Source organism: Heterocephalus glaber, unplaced genomic scaffold (genome assembly GCF_053883595.1).
Source record: "Heterocephalus glaber isolate CG9 unplaced genomic scaffold, H.glaber_assembly_v1.0 deba00001673, whole genome shotgun sequence".
Lineage (NCBI taxonomy): Eukaryota > Metazoa > Chordata > Mammalia > Rodentia > Bathyergidae > Heterocephalus > Heterocephalus glaber.
The window spans coordinates 16,611,460-16,633,924 of NW_028258410.1; the positions used below are offsets into that span (position 1 = coordinate 16,611,460).

General features: G+C 39.5%; 1 long non-coding RNA gene across 1 annotated transcript in view; it reads left to right on the forward strand.

Moving 5' to 3' along the window:
- Positions 1-4,385: 4,385 nt before the first annotated feature.
- Positions 4,386-22,465, forward strand: part of LOC147822179 (uncharacterized) — a 56,651-nt gene continuing 38,571 nt past the window's right edge. Inside the window, exons 1-2 of the long non-coding RNA XR_015445984.1 lie at positions 4,386-4,518; positions 4,984-5,072. This is a non-coding gene — a long non-coding RNA (uncharacterized LOC147822179). The remainder of the gene's footprint in view (positions 4,519-4,983; positions 5,073-22,465) is intronic.

Genomic DNA, 22,465 nt, shown 5'->3' on the forward strand with positions numbered 1-22,465 from the left:
ATCGTGATTCCAAACAGTAGACTACAATGACACTAATACTCCTTCCGGGGGAAATTTTGGTTCATTTATTTAGCAGATATCTATGGAAAATGTAATATGCATTAGCTCTTATTTGCTCAGGATATAGTGATGGATTACATCTATTACCTATAGCGGGAGATTGCTAAATAGATCTCATTGCTGGCCTCATAAATATCAGTCCGTTGAAGAAATCCTCAAAAATCTGGAAAATAAATAAATAAATGCCCCCTTCCCCCCAAATTCTAACATTAAATCCTCTTAAAGCAGGGGCTATCGAACTATGGCCCACAGGCTGTTTCTGTAAATAAAGTTTTATTAGTCCACAGACAAGCTGGTTTGCTTACAGGTTGTCAGCGACTGCTTTTGTACTAGAATGGAGAATTGAGTTGTTCCAGCTGAGGCTGCATAGCCCACAAAGCCTACAATATTTCTATCTAGCCTCTTACAGAAAGTTTATGGTCTTCTACAAAAAAACCCAAGGGTGACTGTGTTAAAGTGTGGGGAGTAGTGTGGGCATTTCAGTTATGCCCTGTGTAATAAGGAGCCAGCCATGGAAAACAAAGTGCTTCAGGCAGTACAATGGGATGATTTGAGGGTTTTTTAAAATGAGAATTTATTTTTTGCAACAAATAATGCAAAGGAAATGTTTTAATTACCAGCTTCCTAAAAGTTTTCAAGAAATAGAAATCAAGACACATGTTTTAAAATGAGGCAAAATCCCATAGCCTATTACTAGCAGGTAATCAAGATAAAAAAAAAACAAAACAATTTTCAAATTATCTATAAATGCAAATTTATAGCAATTTCTCTATAAACTTTGGTGTTTTCTTATTTATTTGTTCATTTATTATAAAATATTGCTTTACAAGAGATGAACTGGTTGCTAGGCTATAATATTCATTCAGCAAGCCTCAAATGGTGACAGACTGAGAGATGCAGGCCTAAAGCTTTCAATTTACTTTTTGTGCAAGGTGATGAAAGTGTTTCTGGGAAGTGCCTCTGTTCTCATTCAAGAGAATGCAGCTCCACATGGTTCAATAAGCCACCCTACAAAGAAGGGATGCTTGGCACACTCTCGGGTGACGGCCTTGGTTTTCATGGTCAAGGGTTCGAGGTAAAACCCTACCTCCTTCAGAGGTCTTTGTCCTGGCCTGGTTTGGGATAGACCCACCCCAACTGCGATTGTCTTTCTCTCATTCACACCCCTTGGTGCGGATTCAACACATCTGCTGGGACAGGGTTGGGGATATCTTTTCCTGGAAAAGGTATTCTGTCATCATTTGAGGACAAGCAGAAGGATGGAGGCCAGGGAAGCTAAGCAAATAAGCGAATGAGGAAATCCAGGCTGCCTATGGGAAAGCTCCCGTTCATTCCGGCCCACAGCAGTGATCTTTGTTGTCGGAGAAGGTAGAGGTGGCGCTGTCCAGAGAGTGCTGTTTTTCTGTGATGCCCCAGGCTCCAGGAAAGATTTTAAAACCCACGTCATCATCTGTGCAATATTTCACACCAGGGTCCTTTCAACTTTCAATTCTGACGCGTACTTCGAAGAATTTCAGGTGGAAACCCACACTTAGCGACCATGTTCTTGCCTCTGTTCAAAAACCTCATGCTCCAGTTTCAGATATTTTCACGATACTTGTGGTGGTCTTGGATGGATAAATTAAATCTGCTTGTCTCCCGATTGCCTTGCTGCTCCCCCTTTGTAACTTAACTTTGTATTCCTTTCTGTTCGATACTTTTCAAAGTACCGAGAGTTTAAAGAGGTACAATAAATCCCAGATCAGGTTTTAATGACCACGGTAAGCCTGCTTGTAATATGTCAGTGAGCTGAACCTAAAAGCCAATGGGGAATAGGCCATTTCTGCCTTAGTAATTGCCTCCACAGAAAGATTTATAATGTCATTATCTGAATCTATAAGAAATAACTCATGGAGCTGAAACACCCTAAAAAATATTACAATTCTCTTAAAATCTAGTCATTCATAAATGCTAAATCATAACATTTTTTCAAGATGTTTTATGTTAAAAGTAAAGCCCAGTAAAAATATAAATGCTCATTTCTTAATCAGATTCCTCATTCTTTATGTATCTGTTTGGAGCTTTGCAGTTTTCTGGGATATATTTATAAACCTAACATTGGGCTGCCAGATTCCCCGGTGACTGTAAGAAGCTATGGCGGCTGAAACGGCATTTCTCGTCACCTTTTTATCTCTGTGTGATACCAGGGAATGAGGAGGAAAGGGCTAGTTAGTGTGGCAATAAAATTAATTTCAGCAATAAAAGTCACCTTTCCTCTATTTCTCCATGAAGAAAAAACCCAGGCTAAACTTCCTGCAAATGCACTATGCAGATATTTTAAGCCCTTTCTTTAGCTTTCTTTCCCTTAATGTTAAAAAAAAAAAAAATCAGCCACTTCTTTCAAAGAGCTGGAAACATCCTCCCCAGTTTGTCCAGAGTTTAATAAAGTCCTCAGCTTGCTGGGTTTTCTAGTCTCCCTGTGCCATAAAACTGAGCAACATTTATACATTCTGGAGTGAAAATGTTCTTTGGAGTCGAGAATCTATTACAATTTTAACATAACTCAAGATGTTTTTCATAATTTGTAGTCATATTTTCTCCCTTTAAATATAGTAATTTGCCATAAACTTGAATATGGAATCAGGTTCTTTCCAGGATTTCTCCCTTCCTCCATTAGCCTACTCAAATTTGGGTGGGTTTTTTTTTTTTTTTTTTTGCATATTTTTAACATCTAGGATTACAGCTGAGCCTTTGGGGGAAGGGACTGTATATTAAAGGTTATTTAAATGCTCTTGGGAAGGAAAGAAAATCTCGGTCCCCTTACTTTTTTTTTTCTTTTTTTTACCATTTTATCACCACCTCATTGAACTGACCACCACTATTCCATCCTTTGACTATTACTCTCAAGTCTCTGTAGATGGTAACTTTCCACTAAGTACTTGGCTTCCACATAAGCAAAACTGAACTAACCTTCCTCCCTGGAACCTGCTTATCTTATACCCCCCAGCTATCCAGTTCCTAAAACCCAGAAACCTAAGAAGAAAGACAAAATTATATCCAAAAGAACACCAAGAAAAATTCTACTCCCAAATATCTTCTCAAGATGAATGTTTTCTTTTATTACTACCACTAACATCATAGCAACTTCTCACCTGGACTCATACTACCTCCCAACTCCTGGCCTCATCTGTACTTAGCAGCACAGACACAGGAGAGGTCTATCACTAAGTTCATTTTAGTCAGTAATGAGAGCTATGCAGGAAATGCACCAGGATCAGACCATGCTGCTTTGAGGAAGTGGAATAAGAGCTGAGAGGGAACTGCAGAGAAGGAATGTTCACTGATAACGCAGAGAAAGAAAAGTCCAAGCCAGGGACCAAACCGTTGGGGATTCCTGTGATGGAAACTACACTTCTGTATTCAAAAGAGAAGACTGCAGCGTGGCCAGACCCTGGTGATTTTAGAGTAAAGGTGCCTAACCTGAGGCAAGAACTGGACCACACAGGCCACACATGATGGCTCGTTTGGTGTCAGCTTGCCTCGTTCTCAGGTCTTCAGACTCACACTGAATCTCACCACCAGCCTTGCTGGCTCTGGAGCTTGGAGGTAGCAGATGGTGAGACCTCTCAGCTTCCACAGCTGTGAGAGCCAATTCCCATCATCTCCTCCGTATCAATATCTACCTGCTCTTGGCCACCTTTTCTGTGAAGAAGACCTCCTAATACTCCACAGAAGCTGCAGGAGAGACCACAAGTGTAAGCACACTCAGATGATTATCTGATGTTTTTAAGTAAGGGAGCAACTTGATTAGATGTTTGTTTTTAGAGAATCTGCCTTTTGGAGAGTGGATTGGATGGCAGCTGTGAATGAACTTCAAGGACAGCAGAAAGCTGTTTTAATTTGGATACGAGCCTCAATAACTCCCCATTGCCTACAGAAAAAAGCTAAAATTCCATACATGACACTAAGCTACTGTATCCTGACTCCTGTTGCACTACGAGGCTCATTTTTGACTACTCTTTTATGCGCTCAACCCTATGACGAGTCAGCACACATCTTGAACCCATCTTAAGTGATTCCCATCCAGCCTTGAATTTATAGAATCTCCACTTCCCTGACAATTTGTTCCCTCCTTCAAATCCCATCTTTTACAACAACCAAACTATGCAACCGTTTTTCCTCTGGAACAATGAACTGAATCTCTTTACTTAAAAAGCAGACATGGTGCCTGCCATCCCTTGCATTGTTGCTTCTGATTACCATCTTTTACCTCTGTTTAGTTATTTCATTTTCCACGTGTGTGCATATGTCCCATTTCCCCAGCCGCACTGTGAAACCCCTAAGGGCAAAGACTTTCCTTCTGTTCCTGCTGATCCCCCGCAGTGCCTGGCACCATGCCACGCCCGCTGCTCTGCTGAGGAGGCAGCGCTAAAAGCTCTTCTCGGAACTTAGAGAAACATCGCGTTACCTAATGAGAAGGTAAGTAAACAAGTTAAAATTTGGAGAGACACTTTTAAAGACACTGGTTTTTGAAAACAGCTTCTTTCCTGAAAACTTTCCTGTAAAAACCACCAGGTTTGATTAACATTGGATATAGAATGTGAAGTAAGCTTAATAGCCTGTTGATCATTAGCTCTGGAACTCTAATCTGGATTGAGATCAGAGATTTAAATCTAAACTTCTCTGAAGGATCGGCTCAAAGACTTCCATTAAGGGAAAGGGGGCACGGGCATAGATGAATTAGATGCTCACACAACGTGAGGTTCAAAGGTGGATTACCAATTATAGCATTGAGACCAAAGAAAGTCCAGCACAGATGAAAGAAAGATACCAATACAGTCTACTGCACTGCGTGTAAAGCCACCTGCTTGTCAGAACCATGAGCTGGTTTTGAGGACAGTTTGCTTTTGGCTTCTCATTTCTTGCCATGGCTCTTTGCTTTAGGAGGCAGGAAACTATTCACAAGCTAAGACTTTAAGGACGAAGGAGCACGACTGCCTGAATCATGGCCACGGGATTTCTGTCCTCTAAAGGTAGTTTCCAGTGTTTGTGACGTTACAAGTTCACGGAAGGGACCATGGGTACCTGCATGGGGGAAAGGTAAAAGCTGTCCAGTTGGCTGCATATAAAATGTGGATCTGGTAGCTATGGGGAAGATAGCACGTACTATCTAAGACTTCTGAGAGGGAAAAAGGACAATTCAAGGGGATACGTGGTGTCACAACTTGCTTTCCTGGATAAAGAAAAAGCTAGAATCCCCTTGAGACAGCTTCTAAATCTAGAGACTGAACAGTCTATTAATTGTGCATGCTCTAGAATATGGTTTCTCAGCCTGGGCCCTGTTGACGTTTGGAGCAAGATGATTCTTGCTTGTAGATGTGGCTCTGCATCTTGTGAGCAGCTCAGTAGCGTTTGGGGGCTCTGCCCAATGGGTACCTAGAGTTGCTCCCCAACCCAGATACAATCTAAAATGTATCCAGATATTGCCTGGTGTCCCTCGGGGGAGCCACGCAGGCAAAGGGCAAAGTCGTCTTCAGTTAAAAAGCACTGGGCTATATTTAGGTTGACCTGAGTTTAATTTTTAACTTCTTTATTCTTTCATCCGTGAGGTGGGGAGAGATATCTGCCACCTCAAAGAGTTCAGGATAATGTTTAATGGGAAGGCATGCAAACCATGAGCACAGCTCTGTCACAAGGCAAAAACTCAACAAATATTAGCCATCGCTTCTATTGTTAGTATTTAGTGACCATAGCCCAGGAAGATAATTACATACTCTGTTAGGTTTAACACTTTTAACCAATTTAGAGGGAAAAACCTCTTTTGTCTATGGTATTATTTCACATCCCTGGATATGAAGAACACAGTTGCCTCCCACCATGCCATCCCTCATAGGTGAGCTCAAGGGCCCTGAATTCTTTGAACCTCCACTACACATAATTTGAGTGTTAACGAAATCTCCTGATATTTGCCTTCTTTTTTTTTTTTAAAGGGAATGCTCATTTTTCCTCATCTCCAAGTCAGTTTTCAAATGAAACAGCAGAAGAATGTCACGCACACCAATTATCTAATTGTGAAACTGATCTTCTCATAGAGCATTCCTGTTTTTGACATAAATAGTTGTGAGCGGCGAGTTTTCAGCGTGATTGTTAGGCTGATTGCTGAGTGCCAGATACCGCAGTCCAAAGAGTTTTTAGCTTAAAATACTGCATTAGCATCTCCCAGGGAAAATTATTCTTAGTCAATTACCATAAACTATGTCCTCGGGGTTGGCCCTAGGTAGTCTCCAACCTGTGAATGAGTGGTCCTGTGGCAGATCTGAAAGGAGCACACAAAAAATGATTAACTTTTAGGTCTTCTACGGCTGATTTGTGTTTGTTTAGTTTTGATTTTTAAAACATTTTTATTTTTATGAGCACATGTTTCCAGTACCTAACGATTACATCTATTGTGGGGGGTTGGTCCGTATGCATGGCACATGATTCTTTTCCTAACCCTTCCTCTTTGCCTCACCCCCACTCCACCACCTCTTGGTCCCCTTGCCATTTGCCAAAGACTTATCTCCCTGTTTCCCATTATCTATCTTTTATTTTGCTCTTTAATTTATTTACACTTTGGTTTTCTCATATAAGAGTAACTTTGTTATATTTAAGCTTGCGTGTCCGATTTATTTCACTTAATATTATAATCTAAGGTTGCATCCACTTTCCTACAAATGACTCAAATTCATCATTTTTTATATCAGACCAGTACTCCACTTTATGTAAAATGCCATGTTTTATTTATCCAGTCATCTGTTGATGGACATATAGGCTGCTTCTAAGAGTTAGCTATTATGAACTGTACTGCTATAAACATGGGTATGCATGTATCCCTGAGATATGATGTCTTTAACTCTTTTGGGAAGATATATAGAAGGGAAATGGCTGAGTCTAATGCACTTTCTCTTTTTAGTTTTTTGAAAAATCTCCATACTGGTTGTACTAGTTTATATTCCCGCCAACAATGCTCAAGGATTACTTTTTCCCCACAACCTCTCCAGAAAGAATGCCTATCATCAAAAAATCATATTATTTGATTCATTGAAGATGGCCATTCTTTCTGGAGTAAAATGGAAGCTCAATGTTGTTTGAATTTGCATTTCTGTCATTCCCATTGACGTTGAACATTTTTTAATGTATTTATTGGCCATTTGCGCCTCCTCTTAACTTTAGTTGCCCATTTTTTGATTGGATTTTTATTTTGGGGAGTCTAAATTATTTGAGTTCTTTATATATTCTAGATATTAGTCCTCTGAGATGTAGCTGGCAAAGCTCTTTTTTAGCTGGACTCATGCGGTTGTTTCCTGTGCTGTACCCTCAGCGCTGGCTTTGTGTATTCTTTGACTCCTCGAGTTCTTATTTTCTGCTAGAACTGTGTTTGTGGCTTCCATGCCTGAATCATTGGCTTTTGGCTGTTTCCTCTGCTGTGCAAATGCTTTTTAATTTGATATCATCCCATTTGTTAATTCTTGGTGGTAATTTTATACAATTGGGTTTCTATTCAGAAAGTCCTTGTTACTCATATGACTTCAAGAGTTTTACCTATTTTATCTTACAGCATTTTAAATGTTTCTGTTCTAATATTCAGATCTTTGATCCATCTTGGTTTTAGTTTAGTACCTGGTGAGAGCTAGGGGTCTAGCTTCAATCTTCAGGAAGACATAGGAATGAAAGAATATGAGTGAGTCTCTAATGCATGAGCAAACAATTTTTATGTTAATTCTATCAACCAGCTTGCCTGGCTAATAAATAGCAAAATTGTACAAATAAACAAAAAATTTCCATGTTAAACAATTAGAAATATGGAAGTACTAAAATGTACACTGAAGTGGTTGTGTCTGATTGGCTTGGAAGCCACCTAGGAGTGCTTTACTGTGATCATTAAAAAGTTGAAGCCACCGGGTGCGTCTGGGTGGGTCGTGGAGGTGTGGCCTTGGGCACTCTATGTCCTCCCTCGCCCTTTCCTCTCTGGCACTGCGTCTTTGCTCAGACTGTCTGCTGCCACGAACTGGGCACCTTTGGTCTCCACGTCCTTCCTGCCATGATGTGCTCGCCTTGAAGCCAGCCAGCTGTGAGCTAAATCCCCTGAAACACGTGAGCAAAACTGTACCTGTCCTCTTTTAACTTGTGGGTGCGGGGTATTGTGTTCCAGCAACAGAAAAGTTGACCAATACACACACACACACACACACACACACACACACACACACACACACACACGGTCCATGTGATCATTAAAGTTGAAGATTGAAAGTTTTCTTTTTCTATAAAGGGCCAGATAGTAAGCATTTTAGACCTTTGGGCTGTGTACAGTCTGTTGCAACCGGTCAACTCAGTTGTTGCAAAATAAAAGCAGCCATAAATAACAGGCAAACAAGTAGGTGTAGCTGACTTGAAATAAAACCTTATTTATGGAAAAAGGCAACCATCTACATTTGGCCAAAAGGCCCTCCATGTCTGACCCCTGACTAAGGTAATACCCCAGTGAATGGCTTATTTTCAACACCACTGGTCTTAATTCTGTGCATCTGTCCTTTCAAAGCATCTATGACCCTTTTTAATCCAAGTACCCGTAGGAAAATGATAAATACATAGAGGTCTTTCCATTTTCTTATGACTCGACAGAATGATCGAGAAGTCTGCTCATTTTAACAAAATTATTCCTATGTTTTTGCAGTCTAAATAAGCCTAGTATGGAGCAGCACATTTAATTTAATTTTTCTCCTCCAAAAATAAAAAGCAGTCCTATTAAGAAATCCCATCACTCAAGGCTGAGAGGAAGCTCCTTCAAGTCTTCAGTGCTGCAGTAATTACTGGCAAAGAACCCCTGATGAGAGATCCTTGAGAAACAGAAAATGTACCCAAAGAACTAATAAAAACCCAGTCAATTGCTGTTAGATATTTCTAAATAGAATGCAGGGAGAAGACAGGAGAATTACAGGGTTGCAGCATGCACCCTGCTCAAAAGGAAAGCCACAGGGAAGGACTTCAAGAGGGAGTTTAAGAGCACAGAGAGGGGATTTGCTATTTCTCTGGACATGTGGGTTTGGGATACAGTCATAGCCATACTCCATGGACTACAGTTTGTGGTCCTATGACACAAAAGTCAGGACAGCAGGAAGGCAAAAATAGAAAAGCACTATAAACATGGGATCAGTCATGCACAGTGCAACAGTTTACATTTTTGAACTGTACATGGAAAAGAAGAAAGGAAGGGGGATGGGGAAGGGAGAACAGAAGGAAGTAAAGAGAAGAGAAAAGGGGAAGGATGGCAAGAAAGAAGGAAGGGGAAAAGAAAAGAAAAGAAGGAAAGCAGGGGGTTTGATCTGCTGGGGAGATGGCATCGTTTTTATTCACCGCCGTGTCTCCAGGGTCTAGCACAATGCCTGACACTTTGTAGCTGCCCAATAAACATCAGTCAAATGAATCAGGAAGAAAGGAAACAAAGGAGGAAGAAAGGTAGAGACATTGAGAAGCTCATGAAATTAGAATGCATAATGAAGAATGGAGACCACTGGTATGGAAGCACAGTATGAAGTAGGAATGACTCTTTATGCAGGAAGCAGTGATTGTGTGCTTGTATAAATTAATCTTCACATGAGAGGTGGTGAAAGGAGCTCTGTGTGTGCTAGGAGGTGGTGTCCCTAATTATTAGGGCCGCACCCTTCTGCATCAGGAGAGAAAGCCTGTGTGAGTGACATCATGATGCCACCTGACCATCGGCAAAGAAGGAGATTCCTGAATTTTCTTTCAAGAGCTTCTCTGGGTGGATTTGTGAGTTTCCATAGAGAACAACCTGTTTTATGACTTAGGATTATCAAACTCAGAGACCATCAAATTTCTTGAGAATGGCTGTGGCAAAAGCTTTTTGTGCACACTGAAAAAAATCACATGATCCTCCACAATTCCCAGCCATCTCTGTACTAAGGTTGGGGCCATGTGACTGGAAAATACCTGTAGAATTAATCTGCAAGAATGAAGAGCACCATCTGCATTGGGCCTGGTACCTAAGTCTGTCTCTCTCTCTCTCTCTCTCTCTCTCTCTCTCTCTCCTCTCTCTTCCCCACCATGGATGGTGTCCCTAGAACAATCTGTGTTCCAGATGCATACCTGAAAGACAGAAATAGTGTGTACCTTTTTAAGTTTTAGTTCCTATCCTTCCAAGTTTGTTTTAGTCAAACTTCTTTGCTACAAGTAAAGTCATTACAATAAATGATAACAAAATGATGCTTTTACTTATTTTATGCATTTTTATATTCCTTATACTTGAATATAAGCTCTCAAAGGGCAATACCATTTTCTGCCTGTTTCCCCAGTCTCTCTGGTGCTCAGAAGAACTCTTGACACATGCTAGGCACTCAATAAATTGCTGTTGAATGAGTAAATTAATGCATGAATAAATGTGTTTGCATTTCCCCAAATATATTTGCATTACAAACTTGTAATTTCACACTAGGATTAGTCAATGTTTTTTAACACACTGACACTTATAATCAAGGCTCAAAGTCTTACTTATGCTAACAAATGCTGATTCCTTCTAATATACAGTATTGCATTTCCCAGCTCTGAACATTAGCTTCTCATTCAGTCTTTATGACATATATTTCTTAATCAATGAATAACACCCCCTGTGTAAAACTGATTTGGGACATAAAGGATCTTAATAATACTGTACAAATATTTATGAGAAGAGCCATATTCTGACAAGGTACGTGGGTCTCCATGTGGCTAAAGACCCTGAAAGAGTTAAGCAAGAAGATCAGGAATAAACAGTGTTAAAGATGAGACTTAAGTGAGGGACTTTTGTAATGGGAAACATCCTTGAAAAACCAATCATAGTTGAATTTGCATAGTTAAGTCATTTGGCAACTAGAACAGCAAGTGTCTCCTGAATAAGATACTGATGCTCTCGCAGAACAAAAGAACCATTAGTGACACCAACTAACCCATGTAATTCTCATTTATACATCTTTATTACCTTCCATACACTCTGTGTGATACATTATCCATTCCATTAATTGTTAACATAGACGTAAGTCAAGATCTTTTATAGGCGAGGTCATCAGTCAATGATAACCGAGATATTGATGAATCAGTCTCCTCATCAGAAGTTGAGCAATGTTTCCATGCAAGATGATACATGGACCTTTAAAACATACTCAATAATATTGAGTCTCGTTTTTCTATAGCTTTCCTCTGATTGTGCATTTTGACCTGTAAGAGTCTACTGATACTCTCACTCATTCATTAAACATTCAGCACTTTTCCTACTCTTAGGGCCAGGACGTTTGCCTTGTTCCCAGCTCTCTCCCTAAACCAAGGATTTAGAATACACTAGGAGTTCTATGAATTCTTGAGAGTTTCAAAAGAAGTGAATGAAGACCTGTTAGGAGGAGTTTAGGGTGGCTCCAATGACCTTCACCCAGAGTGTCACTCTGGGGAAAATGTTTCCTTGCATTTCAAAGGGATTTTGCAGGTGTAATTAAACAGCATTTTTTTTGTTTTTTTTTACAGCTGAGAGCAAAATGGAAAGTCAGATAACTTCCAAATATAAATGTTCCTCTACTTTTGATGGGGTTACATTGCTATAAGCCCATTGCAGGAGGAAATTATCATAAGCTGAAAGTGCATTTACTACACCTAACCTGCCAGACATCCTAGCCTAGATTAGCCTAGCCTAGCCTACCCTACTCTAAATGTGCTCTGAGCACACATTACCTGACAGGCGGGCAAACTCGTCTAACCCAAAGCCCATTTTGGAATGAAAGGTTGAACATCTCATGTAATTTATCAAACCTTGTACTGAAATATGGGTACATTTTTGCAACATTATAAAGTAAAAACTATTGTAAGTCAGACTATGGCAAAAGGAAGAGCCAAAGCAATAGCACTGACTTAAAAAATGAAAGGGGCCTCATGGGAATGGTGCAGTTGGCTGAGAACCCAAAAAGATGACTGCAACAACTGGTAAGAAGGGAGAGACTCAGTTCTGCATAAGGAGCTGAATTCTACCAACAGCCTAAAGAAGTTTGAAAGAGGATTCTTTCCCCATGGCTCCAGGTAAAAGTCCAGCCCAGCCAATACTTTGATTTCAGCCTAGTCTGCTAGAGCCCACCTAACTTCTGATCCATGGAGCTGTGAGGTAATAGAGGGATGCTCATGTAAGCCACCTGGTTTGGGGTCATTTGTTGTGCAACTGAGATAACTAATATTTGGGGTGATTTGGGCAATAATAGCATACTATTTTAGTCTCCTGAAAACTGTATATAAAAATACAGAAAACTAAATAGCAAAACTAGTTTCATGGTGGAATATAATACAGAAGCAGGTATGAACGTCTTCCTACAATCTCCATATTTCAAATGGGTGCATGGAAACAAGGTGCTCTAGTCCTCAGTGGGTCAGATCATGCGCAGAGAATGCAGAGGAGGTGAAGCATCTACAGACTTCAGAATAAGAAAAATCCCAAGGAGCCCCAAGAACTCACCAGAATACACAGGGCCAGAGGGAGACAGCAGGCAAAACTGGGGATGCCAGAACACTGTAAGGGTCATGAGAGCAGGAGGCCAGCATGCGCTCAGAAGGAGGCAGCAGTCATCTGGGCCACACAAGCCCCAGTGGCCACAGCCACTATCCCCTCCAGGAACTGGCCCAACACTCAGGAGAAGTCACTGGGAGGAAAACCAAGATGGAAGATTCAGACAAATACTGAAGGAAACCCTCACTATTGTAAATAAGAGCCATGAAAATCTCAGGAAGCAAGCCACCATGCTTGTGAATGCTCCATGCAAACTAAATGAGGAAGTTCAGGAAGGTTATAAAAGTTATCCTGAACTACATTTCCCTCTAAAACACCAAGAAAATTAATTTCATATATAAGTAACAATAGGAAAGTATTGAGATCAGATTCTTTGCAATGTTACAAGAGGAAAAAAGAAGTGTGAGCCAAAAACATGCTTATCAAGGTGAAAGTGCACCAGGAAGATAAGCCCCAAAGCAGGTGAAAACTGTAGCCGATTGCATTATACAATGAAATTATATCTGAAAGATGGCACAAATCTGAATTAAATTACTCAGAAATAAAAAGACAATAAATATTTAGAAATTAAAATAGCATTTAAAAGTTAAATCTAAATTAAGAAACTCAAAATAAATGCAAAATATAATAAATACAAAATATAAACATTTCAAGAGAAGGTGACAAATATTGATGGAAAACAAGAGTCCTTGAAGAAGAAAACTAATGCAAAGGAACAGAACAAAATATTACATATTTTGAAAAAAATTTTCTGAAATAAAAAAAATCTTTAAAGCTGTTTATTAAAAGGACACACTATATACCCTAAAGAAGTAATGTGGAATGATACTTTCCATATCATTCAAATAAAATGTACTAGATTGAAAGATCTAAAAGGAATATCATTTGAACATTTAAGTAAAGAGAGAAAATTACGTGTAACCAAAAATTGTTGTAATTGAAATTTTGGTCAGCTGCAAAAATAAGAAGAAAAGAGAAAATAAGAAGAAATGAGATATTCAAGGGAAGAACTCATGAGCCAATGATTTTATATCCAGCAAAAGTGACTTACAAGCAGAAATAATACAAAATTATTAGCAACATGCAGGAACTTAGAGCAAAACCCGGAACCCTGAGATACCTGGGATTTCAAGTGGGAGGGTGGAGAGAAAAGCCACAATCTTGAATGGGTAAGCAGAGGAAGAACCTGGGCATTGCTGTGGTCTCAATGTTTGTGTCCCTTGGAAATTGATACATGGAAGTCTAATCATTGAAGTGAGACTATTGGAAGGTGGGGGTCTTTCTTAGGGAGGTAATTCTTCCTTGGAAGGCTGTGTCCTTATGATTAGGATTAGTGCTTGCTATGACTTGGGTATGGCAGTCCCCTAGGGTCATATGTTGAAAGCTCTGTCCCCAGTATGGGGATGTTAAGAGGTGGTGGGACCTGTAACACATGGGGTGTGGAAGGAAATAATGAAGCCACTGAGGGTGCTGCCCTCACAACAGATGAGTGTGGTTCTCATGGGACCCTGGGTAGTTCTTGCAAGAGGGTTGTTTGCAGCCAAGGAGGCCCTCACCAGAGCCATTGACATGCTGTTTGACTTTCCACTTCCAATACTGTGAGCTAAATAAACTTCTTTATACAGTACCCAGCTTTGCACATTTTGTGTAGCAATGGAAGTCACACCAATGCAATGCCCTTACAAAAATGACCTGAGGGCTCTTACAGTCCTTTTTGCCTTCTGCCTTGTGGAAGGTACTATCTGTGAGGAACAGGCCTCACCAGATGCCAGATCTGAAGGGCCCTCCATCTTGGACCTCTCAGTCTCTAGGACTGTGAGCAATAAATTTCTGGGGTTTATAAAGGACCTAGCCCAAGATAGTTTGTTAGAGGAGCCTAAATAGACTGAGGCAGGCATCTGACAACCTTGAGAATATAGAAACTCTGGGGCATCTCAAAGAACCTCCCAGAGGTTCAGGTGACCAAGACTCCTAGAGCACATCTACAGGAGGACAACAGGTGGCAATGAAACACACCCTTGCTTGTAGATTTACAATGGAAGAAGGTTAAAGGGCAGAGTGTATCATGCACTGATAATACGTTAAGACCATGTGGACACAGGAATAATCTTAAAAATGTCAAGAGTGCTGAACTGGGAAAACATATAAAAAATAATTGTAATAGCTTCAAATAATCATATTATTGATAGTGGCAGCATTAGTATTATTCTCTCAGAGCTGTTGCATAATGTGACATAAAACAAATGAGTAATTATGAGATATTCTAATTTTATCACTCCCCATGTCCTTGAGAACCAAATGCTCAGCAAGGAAGAGAAGGAAATACACACATAACGTTGAAGAGGCTCAGCATAGTCCTATAGTGCTGAATTTCAGTTGGTGCTATCAGTTGGAACTCATCTGGTATTTCGTCTTCTTGGCTCTGTCTATTGCAAAAGCCTAAAAATAATGATGAGGGCAGTAAAATGAACATCCACAGCTCATTTAGCACAGTGTGAGGTCTTGAAATATCACTTTAAATGGGGAGGGGCTCCTTCCAGATCTGGGGCACAGAATGCAGAGGAGTTTAGAACAGTGCAATAGCAGAAAGAAAAAAGACTCATCAGACTCCAAGGTCATTTCAGAGGATTTTAGGAGCCAACTTGAAAGAAAAGACTTCCATTGGCAAAAATGTGATAATATGAGCTTCAATGAAAATAATAATTGCAATGGATTAAAACCCATCACGTATCTTGCTATGCTATAATGACAGTAATAATACTGTTAATAATAAAATTAAGTAGTCTCCTTTGGATGATGCTAGAGAATCAGTTAAATATCTCAAAATCTGATAAAAAGAGTTGAGCATTCACTTGCCTTTTCCACATGAACTTCTAGGAACTCAAATGGAAGATAAGACAAAGAATCTCTTTCTAAAAGTATTAAAAGTCATGCACAAGAAAAAGCTGATTCCATCAGAATACTTATATTTTGCAAGTCAGAAGGAATGACCAGACCCAGGCATTGCTCCTCCACAGCTGTGGCCTCATAGAAGAGAGAGGAGCAGACATTCTATGCCCTCTGGTAAATGAGCTCACCACTGCCAAGAGGCTCACCAGGGATTCTGATTTTGTGGGGTGGAACACTCTGTCAACATCTGTTAAGTTCATTTCTTCAAGAGTTGGATTGAGTTCTAGTATTTTGTTGCTTATTTTTTGTCTAGTTGATCTATCTATTTGTGACAGTGGGGTATTGAGGTCCCCCACTACTTTTGCATTAGTACTTATTTGATTTTTCATATCCGTTAGTATTTGTTTTATATAGTTGGGCACACTAGTGTCAGGTGCATATATATTTATGATTGTCATCATTTCCTCTTGGATTGTTCCCTTTAGAAGGATGTAGTGTCCTTTGTCTCTCTTAATCAGTGTTGGTTTGGAATCCACTTGATCCCCAAAGAGGATAGCTACTCCTGCTTTTTTGTGGGTTCCTATTGCATGGAGTATTGTTTTCCACCCTTTAACTTTCACACTGAGTTTATTTTTGAATTAAGTGTGTTTCTTGTATGCAGCATATTGTTGGATCTTGCCTCTTGACCCATTCTTCCAGTCTATTTCTTTTGATTGGTGAATTGAGACCATTAACATTAATGGTTATAATTGATATGTATTGACTTATCCTTGTCATGACTTTTTCTTTTTGTTAAATTCTCCCCCTTTGCTTTAATTTCTTGTCATGCCCAATGTATTCATTCTGCTGGGCTTCCTGGGGTTGTGATCCTCATTGTCTTTTCCTAGGATATTGTCGAAAATTTTTTGGAGTGCTAGTTTGGTATTCATGAAGTTCCTAAGATACTCTTCATCATGAAAGTATCTTATTTCTCCATCAATTTTGAAAGATAGTTTTGCAAGGTACATCAGTCTGGGTTGGAAGCTGTTTTTCTTTAGGGCTTGAAATACATCACTCTAAACTCTTCTTGCCTTGAGGATTTGCATTGAGAAGTCTGCTGTGATTCTGATGGGCTTTCCTTTGTATGTGATTTGTTTCTTTTCTCTAACTGCTTGTAAAATTTTGTTCTTGTGTTGGGTTTCTGGAATCTTAACGTATGCCTATGTGTAAGTTTTTTTGATCAAGGCTAGTTGGAGTCCTATATACCTCACTTATCTATATGTCAAACTCTTTTCCCCTGCTTGGGAAGTTTTCTGAAATCACTTCTGTGAACAGTTTTTTTATGTCTGCACTCTTTCCTGTTTTGTCATTGACTCCAATCAGTCTTATGGTACTCTTCTTTGCATCATCTAGCAGCTGCTGGATTGATTTCTCATGGTCCCTTACTATTTTTTAAGAAATTTTTCATTTCGTAGTCACTAATTGCAATCTTATCTTCTATATCTGAAATACACATTCTTTTCAGCTGCACACAGGTGCTTCTCCAAAATAGACCACATACTTGCTCATAGAACATGTTTAAATAAGTGCAAAGGAATTGAAGTTATTCCTTGTATATTATCAGACCATAGTGCAATGAAATTGGAAATCAATAGCAAAAGAAAGCACAAGAATTTCATAAACACATGGAGGTTGAACAACGCACTTCTGAATAACCAATGGGTCACAGAGGAAATTAAAGAAGAAATCAGACAGTTTCTACAATTAAATGACAATGACAATACAACACATTGGAATCTATGGGACACAATGAAAGCAGTCTTACGAGGGAAATTCATAGCAATGAATACACATATTAGGAAAACAGAGCAAGCCCAATTAAACAACCTGATGCAGAACCTCAAGCTTCTAGACAAAGAAGAGCAGGACAAACCCAAAGTTCTTTTAAGGAAGGAAATTATAAAGATCAGGGCAGAAATCAATGCAATGGAGACTAAGAGAACAATACAAAAAATTCAATGAAGGCAAGAGTTGATTCTTTGAAAGAATAAACAAAATTGACAAACCCTTATCCAACCTTATCAGAAAAAAGAAAGAAAATGTCCAAGTCCATGCAATTGGGAATGAAAAGGATGAAATTACAATGGACCCAGCAGAAATCCAGAGGATCATCAATACCTACTTCCAGAACCTATACGCCAATAAAATAGAAAACACAGAAGAAATGGACAGATTCCTAGATACATATGAATTATGAAAGTTGAATGAAGATGACCTAAAAATTCTAAACAACTCAATATCAATCAATGAAATTGCAAACGTAATTGAAAATCTACCAACTAAGAAAAGCCCTGGTCTTGATGGCTTTACAGCTGAATTCTACAAGACATTTAGAGAATAACTACTGCCACTACTGTTTAAACTCTTCAGTGAAATTGAAAGGGAAGCAATACTCCCAAATTCATTCCTAGAAGCAAGCATCACCTTGATCCCTAAAGCAGAGAAAGACCTAACCAAAAAAGAGAACTATAGGCCAATCTCACTAATGAACATAGATGCAAAAATCCTTAATAAGATAATGGCAAATAGAATGCAGAAGATCATCAGAAACATCATACACCCTGACCAAGTGTGATTCATCCCATGGATGCAGGGATGTTTCAAAATATGCAAATCAATAAATGTAATACACTATATCAATAGAACCAAGGACAAAAACCATATAGTCATCTCAACAGATGCAGAAAAAACATTTGACAAAATGCAACAGGCATTTATGACAAAAACCCTACAAAAACATGGAATAGATGGTCTCTACCTCAATCTGATAAAAGCTATCTATGAAAAACCAACAGCCAATATCATACTAAATGGTCAAAAACTGAAATCCTTCACACTAAAATCAGGAACAAGACAGAATGTCCACTATCACCACTCCTGTTCAATATAGTCTTGGAAACATTATCCACAGCAATTAGACAAGAGAAAGAAATAAAAGGAATAAAGATAGGAAATGAAGAAGTCAAATTGTCATTATTTGCAGATGACATGATACTCTATATAGAAGACCCCAAGAACTCCACCAAAAGTCTTCTAGACTTAATAACCAAATTCAGCAAAGCAGCTGGATACAAGATCAACACACAAATATCAATAGCTTTCCTCTACATGAACAACAGACTCACTGAGAGAGAAATAGGGCAAACAATTCCTTTCACAATAGCATCCAAAAAACTGAAATACCTAGGAATCAACCTAACAAAAGAAATCAAAGACCTCTTCTCTGAAAACTATGGCACTGTGAATAAAGAGATTGAAGAGGATATCAGAAAATGGAAAAACATCCCTACTCCTGAGTAGGAAGAGCCAACATAGTGAAAATGGTCATACTTCCATATATAGATTCAATGCAATCCCAATTGAAATTCCAGAAGCATATTTCACCAACCTTGAGAAAACAGTCCAAAAATTCATTTGGAACAAGAAGAGACCTAGAATAGCAAAAGCAATACTAGGCAATAAAGAGAAGGTAAGGAGTATCACAACCCCCAACTTGAAACTATACTACAAAGCTACTGTGATAAAAACAGCATGGTACTGAGAAGAAACAGACCTGAGGACCAGTGGAACAGATTAGAAGATGTAGAAACAACTCCAGACACACTCAGCCACCTCATCTTCGACAAAGGAGCCAAACACCCTCACTGGAGGAAAGATAGCCTCTTTAATAAATGGTGCTGGAAAAATTGGGCTTCAACTTGCCAAAGATTAAAACTAGACCTATATCTCTCACCATGCACTAAACTAAAATCAAAATGGGTTAAAGATCTAAATATTAAAACAGAAACACTAAACCAGCTGGAAGAGAATTTGGGAAAAACTCTTGAAGAGTTTAGTGTAGGAAAAGATTTCGTGAACAAAACTTCTGTTGCCCGTGAACTAGCACAAACAGTCAACAAGTGGGATCTCTTCTTACTAAAAAACTTCTGCACAACAAGAGAAACCACCAACAGAGTGAAGAGACAACCCACAATGTGGGAAAAAGTTTTCACCAGCTGCCCCTCAGACAAAGGTCTGCTGTCTAGAATCTATAAAGAACTTAAAAAAAGCAGACCTCCCAATTTTAAAGACCCAATCCAAAAATGGGCATCTGAAATGAACAGACATTTCTCAGACAAAGAAGTAAAAGCAGCAAACAAACATATGAGAAAATGTTCAACATCACTGGTCATTTGAGAGATACAAATGAAAACAACCCTGAGATTCTACCTCACTCCAGAAAGAATGGCCGCTATCAAGACATCAACCAATAACAAATGCTGGTGGGGCTGTGGGAAAAGAGGAACCCTGCTCCACTGCTGGTGGGAGTGTAGACTGGTGCAACCACTGTGGAAATCAGTATGGAGATACCTCAAAGAACTAGAACTGTAAGTCCCATTTGACCCAGCTATTTCTCTGCTGAGTATCTTCCCCAAAGAATTAAAAGAATCATACCACAGTGATATATGTGCACCCATGTTCATAGCAGCACAATTTGTTATAGCCAAAACTTGGAAACAGCCCAAATGCTCATCAACTGGAGACTGGATAAAGAAAATGTGTTTTTTTAATAAAATGGAGCACTACTCAGCCATCAAAAATGAGAAATTAGAGACATTTGTAGCTAAATGGATGCACATTGAGGCGATACTCTTAAGTGAAATAAACAGGACACATGTGTAAATACTGAATAGTTTCTCTAGTGTGAGAAACTGAAAGTGTCAATAAGGACTAAAAGGTATAATAGATAATGTGAAATAGGAAGAAAAGGGGCAAAGGGGAAGGGGGAGAGGGAGGGGAAAGGAAAGAAGGGAATGGAATTAATATGAGAAAATGAAAAAATGGAAACAAAGTCTTTGTAAATAGGGAGGGATGGAGGAGTTGAAGGGAGGGCAGAGGAATGGGGAAAAAATAAGAACAAGGACAGATCATGTAAAGGTGCAAATTTCCAATGATGAATGTCATTATATTTTATACCTAAAATGTACCAATAAAATTAATTTTTAAAATATGAGGCTCACCAGGGAGACTGAAAGGAATCCAGGCACAGCTCCGGACTCAATCTTTGATTTGTAAGAGGTTCAGCAGACATAGGAGCAGGCTGAGCTGCACAGAGAAGATGCAACCCCCAGTTCTGGAATTTTGTTCTGGTATTTTTTTTTTTAGGGTTTGAGAGCCAGGCAGACTCTGCCACAATTATTCAGCTTTGTTATGGCAGCACAAAGGTATCCAGAAACAATAAGTCAATCCATAGGTGTGGCTGTGTGACAATAAAACTTTATTTACAAAAATAACTGTAAGCCAATCCCTAGATAATATCATAGTTACTCGGGAGGAGAGGAAGTGAATTGGGATTGTGATAAAATACATCAGAGGTTTCCTAGATCTATTTTTTGAGCTGTATGGTGTTTATTGTAAGGGTATTTAGCTTATATTTTGCATTAAGCTATATAATTTTTCCATGTGGTTTTGTGTATCTGGTGTTTTATTGTAAAATAAAATGTGAAATCAATTCATGCAGGGCATGACTAAAGGCAATCCTATGAAAGATCACAATCGTTTTCTCTTTGTGTGATGCTTCAAAGAAGCCAGGTGGGTCACACAAATAGTGGCCTGGTGGAAGCGTCTGGGCCGCAGGGACAGTACTGGGATTTGATCCCTAGTTTCCCTTTTGGTATTATCCTGGCCGGACCACAGCACCTGTCACACCAGTCTTGTGAAGATATATTTAGGTGAGATAAACATGTAAGTCCGTAGACACTGAGTAAAGCAGAATGTATTCTCCGTGTTTGAATGGGCCTTATCCAATTCAAGGCCTTAAGAGAAAGAAGATGGAGGTTCCTAGGAAAAAGGAAATTCTCTTTCCAAACACCTCCAGACTCCAGCTGCAACATTATTTCTTCTGTGGCCTCCAGCCCACTGACCCACTCTGCAGATTTTAGACATAACAGGCCCACAATTGCATGAGCCAGTTCCTTGCAATAAATACTGTTGTCTCTAACTCTCTCCTCTCACACACACATGCCTGCACACACATGAACAGACACAAACATGCACGCAAACACGAAATCTCTAGTACAGCAATGTTATAGCTGAACAAGTCACCAGCTATCTCTGTGTTCCAGTCCTTTCATTGATGTAGTGGAACAATAATTGTAAGAATTATAAAAAAAAAAATAGTGCAGTTATTTATCCCATGTAAGTTTCCTGTAGAAGACAAAGCCTTCCCAGGAGAAGGTCCTTTGGCTCTCTCTCCTCGTTCTGACATCACGAAGAGACGCCTAGAAAGGGAGCAGCTACCCTGTGACCATGACGATGAAAACCACATGCTGAGGATTGTGGATGAGAGGGGGCCAAGCGGCCTGGGTCCCTGATGTCATCACTTAGCCATCACACCTGGTTGTGACAGAAAACTGCTAAGCTGAACCAGAAAACTGCAGTGGTAAAACCTCATAAATCTAACCCTAACTTTTACCTTTAGGGTCAAGCACAGACTAGGGACAGAATGATAAGCCAGTATGCTTTTCTTGGCACAGCACCCAGAACATAGAAAATGCTTGATAAATCCTGTGGCCACTATTGTCATTATGTGTCATCTTTCCAGGCTGTGCTCCCACCATGGCCCAAGGTGGCTGCAGCAACAGCCTCAGATAATGACATCCTCAGGCCAGAGGAAGAAAAACCCATCTCTCCCTCAGGCATCCAGAGATAGCTCTGGCCTTGGCTCGCAGTGGTCCTGGAAAAGCCTGAGCTCACTTGGGTAAATGAGGGTCAGGGCATAGTGCTGAGGGGTGGGACTCAGGTCACCCAATTTAGTAAATAAAATTGCCGGATACTCAGGTAAGTTTGAACATGTGAATTGCTCCCAGTATTATATGTCCCATGTAATAACTGGAATATAGTTGCACTAAAAAGATGCAAGCATTGTTTATCTGAAATTGA